Raw genomic sequence first — 4,553 nt, forward strand, 5'->3', positions numbered from 1 at the left:
CCGGCCGCTGTGCAGATGGTTTCCTTCCCTTCTGGAAGGGCGCTAAGGTGGTTGCTGGTTAACGGGCAGCCACTTAGCAAAGCCAGGAGGGGCCACTGCCTCCCTGGAGCGTCTCCTAGATGGGGACACTGATCCGGGTTCCAGGGCTCAGCCGCAACCAGGGACACAGCATCCCGCTTGTGGTGCATCGCCAGCGGAGGGGTGCCAGCGGGGGGGGGGGTACACTGCAGGTGTGGGGCTCCCCTGACAATATAGCATGTGATGGGGGAGAAGGTGCCAGCCTGTGGCTCATAGGTGAACAGAGGGCAGCAAGACCAGGCCTGGCCCTACCCATCCCCCAGCTCCACAGGGGTCCCCCTATTCCACCTATCCTGCCAGCCCCAACTCCCTGCTTCCTCACTCCTTGCTTACCCTCCCAGCCTCAAGGTTCCCCTTCTGGGACCCAAAGCCCATCAGCCCTGAATCCAGTCTCAGTTTGCAAGAGGCCAACAAGATAATGTAGCTCCAGGGCTACCCTGGGGTGGCACAACCCCTTGCTTTATGAAATTACAATTGTCCAACAAGCCTCCTGTGTTCTGAGAATATCCTGAGCCTTGTCATGGTCCCATCAGGCACGGCGCTGGTCTGGGGTGGCCCCTGGGTCAACAGCAGAGAGAGAGGGAAGGGGGAGATGGGCCCCAGGAAGGCCTCTCCCCTCCAAGCCCTCCTCTTGCACTAGGAGTAAGGCGTAGTGGAGCGTCCCATTGTCCAGTTGCGAGAGCTCAGCTCAGAGGGGGCCATGACTCACCCAAAAGGCCCGTCCCAGCTTTGCTCAGCCAGCAGATTCTAGCCCCTCTCTCTCTGTCCTGGGGGCAGCACTGGTGTGGGGAGCACGGGGGAAGCCCATGTCAAAGAACATGTCACTCGCTGCCACCTGCAGGAAGCCCACCCGACTTGCAGACTTGCAAGCCTGGGCTGGCCCACATCATAACCTGAGAGTCCCCTGAATCCCCACATCAGTTCCATAAAGAACATTCTCGAGCAGCTACTTGGTTCATGTCCCAGAGGAAAGGTCGCGGTGATGTGACCCCTGCAGTGTCCCCAGGACGCGGGGTCTTTAATAAATACGTGCCAAACACATGGACAGATGAGCACTATAAAGGGAAGGCGAGTCCTGGAATGGGGTGGGGGGGGGGGAGCTGAGGGCCACAAGCCGCCTTCCTCCATTGCATGGCAGGACAGTGGACCCAGGAAAGAGGAGTGAGCACTGAGCCTGAGAGGTGGGGGGAGTGACCCCAGGCCAGGCCTGGGATGGGGCTCATATCGCTCCCCCAGGGCAGCTGCAGGGGCACCTCTCCTCCCAGTAGGGTTTGGGAGGAGGTGGGAGGTCCCCTCCAGTCCCTGGGCTAAGAAAACCAGGACACTAATCTGGGGTTGCCTGTCTGGGTTGAAACCCTAATGCCAGCACTTCCTGCGGGGACTTCTGTGTGTCTCCTCCTGTCCGTGGGCATAAAAACTCTCCCTGCGTCAAGTTAGAGTGAGGATGCAACAGGCTACTAGCTGAAAAGCAGGTGTGTCATCTGTCATCTTACGGACACTGCTGCCAGCCAGGAGAGGGGCTGCGGTGGGCGGGACTTGACAGGCTTTGAAGCAAACCTCAGAGTCCTGCCTGACCCCGCCGCCACGGAAGGGGTGAGGCAGGGAGGCGCCTTCCAGCTGGCACAGGAACCTCTCCTGGCTAACAAAAGCTCCCGCTGTACTCGGCACTGCCAGCCCCCCGCGGGCGCTGTGGCCTTCTGGGATCACAGGTGGCAGGCTGGCTGCAGCGCCGCCGCCACAGGGAGGCCAACCAGGATGTACTCGCCGGCCCCCCTGCTCTGAGTAGCCCCACCTCACATTGGGTGGCCTGAGTCCTCCACTGCCCCCCCAAGAGACCCGCTGGGAGGGGAAATGGAGGGTGCCAGGGAGGGGGGGGGCGGGACAGGGTGCCGCCCAGAAGCCGGGCCAGAGCTTTAGTTTGCCCTGGGAGAGACGTACAGGGAAGTGTCTCAGAGTAAAAGGGCCCGAGGTTCAAGCTCCAAACGCACGGCCTATGCGGCTCTGGGCATGGGGGCTTTCCCTCAAGGTCTATCTTCGCCCCTGGAAAAGAGTGGGGCTCCCGGTAGGGACCCAGACCCCACCAGTCACAGGTTAACTTGCTAGGAGGGGAGGCCTCATCTCTGCTTTCCAGCTGAGGCACAGGTGAACGTGTGTGTGCGAACTGCCAAGGGCAGTGCCCAGCCACTTGCCCCAGCGGAGTCCCAGGGACACCCCAGCCCACGCACTCTGTGCAGACCGACTCGGGGGTGGGAGGGGGGGTGGAGGCGGGGGCGGTGCGGCCATGGATTTCTTGGCTGAACAACTGAAGATAGAACGGGCCAGAAGACAGGTGTAGGGGCCTCCCCCCCCCCCACTGTGAGAGGGCCCCCCACTAGCTGGGAGGACCAGGCCGTGAATGCACCGGATGATGCAGTGCTTCTAGGTGCAGCTCTGGACCTGCAATTCTCTGGAATCTGGCACTCCCTGGAAGCCAGCCCCCATTCCGACCCTGCCCCCAACACTGTGTTTCCCGCTTGGGAATATATCACCTCTACGACTAAAAGGCCCAGTAGGACCCCACGGCTTCACCCCAGCCGTGCCCCCCACCTACCCCCGTCTCACCTCAGCCACACTGCCCTCCCGAGTACCCTCAACGGGCTGTGCCCCGCACACCACAGTGCACGTGCATGTGCAGTTCCTTCTGCCCAGAACGTTCTCCTCACCCAGGGCTCGCTCTCTCACCCCCACAGAGAACCTTCTGGATTTCCGGGACTGCGGAGTTCCAGCCTTCTCTCTGCACACTTGTCATACACGGAGCGGTGACTTGCTGACTAATGTTACTTGACTATTAACTCCGCGAGGGCAGGTCTGTCGTGGCCACTGTTGCACCCCCACTTCCCACCAGGCGTCCCGGCACACACGAGGAGTGGAAGCAGGATGCTGGAGGAGGTTGCAGTGGGGAGGCGTGGGCACGTGGAATGAACGATGGCGGGCGAGTACGGGGGAGTGTGGACGGATGGGGGCGGGTAGTGGATGACGAGTGAGTAGTGGAGTGGACAGCTGGGCAAGTGGACGGGCGCATGGGCATTTGGAAGGACAGACCCGCGGCTCTCAGTCTCCGTGTCTCTGCAGCAAGAGACATGACATCAGAGCCCCCTTCCGGCTCTGCCTTGTGATGGCTTCACCACTAATTAGAGGCAGGCCAGGGTGGCTTTTATCCGCCACAGCCTTTCCAGCACCCCCTCCAGGTCATGGGGTAGACCAGGCTGACCGCAGAGAAGCTACAGTCTCATCCCAGGGACCCCAGCCTCCGACAGCCTCGGCCCTCAGCCCTGACAGTCGGGGACCAGGCAGGGCCTTGGCAGGGGTAGAAGACCCTTTTGGGGGGAGTCAGAGGAGGTTCCTGGGGAGCGGTGGGGTCTCTCTGAAAAGGAGTCTCAGAAATAACGTGAGGGAAGGTCCAGGTCCTTGAGAACAGAGCTGGGCATCAGAGAGAAAAGGGGCTCTGAGGGAGTCGGAGGTCGAAGAGAGCAGGGGTACCTGAGAAGTAGGAGCTCATTTAGGGCTAAGTTGGGCGCAATTTGGTGAAGAAAATGGGTTTTCAGCCAGGTATGCTGGGCGATCTTTAAGAGAAAGGCATGTAGCACTTGGGAGACAAACTAGGGTGTTTGCAAAGAGAGGTTGGGGTGTGCTTTATCTTAGCTGTAAACAGAGGTATCTGAGAGATGTTGGGATTCAGGAGAGAGTGGAGCCCCCACGAGCTCCCCCAACGGCACGTCCCGGGCAGGCTCCCTCCGCTCTATCTCCAGGCCCTGGGCCCTCCACCCCTCCAGCGCCAGGGAGGCCAAATCCATTGCCATCTTGGCTTTCCTCCTGGGAGACTGGCCCCGGCCTCCTAGCCCGAGAGGGCCCCTTCATGAGCAGGTGGGGTCACTCTCCCACGGCCACCCCGGGTTTAGATATGAGCAGACTCCACACCTCCAGGCCAGGCTCCCAGCTGCAACAGCAGCCCCCACCCCCCAGACCAAGTGTCTTGGAGGTACCTGGATGTTCCCCATTACCCCAGGTGAGCCCCCCACTTCAATGTCAGTGCGGGCCTTGGACGAAGGACCCCAGAGCACCTCAGTTCTCCCCAAAAAAGACAACTGTGCACCAATGTTTCAGGAGGAAGAACTGAGCCCGGGGAGGACGGGACCCCGACTGCAGGCCCAGGCCTGGGGCTTCGCTCTCCGGGACCCAAGCCCGGGTGCAGCCAGGACCAGGCTCCTCGCCCATCATGGGCCTCAGCACGGGCTCCCAGACAGAGACTGATTTTTGATACATTTTCATAAAGGCAAAAAAAGGTTCTGTCTTTGGTATGTACACCCTCACTCCAGGCACAGGGTGGAGGCAGGCAAGGGTCTTGGGCCCCGTACCCGGGCCTGACTGACCAGCCCAGCCAGGGCTGGCTGGAGGAAGAGATTCCGGAGACCCATGCAGAGGAAGGAGAGACAGCA

Source organism: Talpa europaea, assembly GCF_964194135.1.
Source record: "Talpa europaea genome assembly, chromosome: 12".
NCBI lineage: Eukaryota > Metazoa > Chordata > Mammalia > Eulipotyphla > Talpidae > Talpa > Talpa europaea.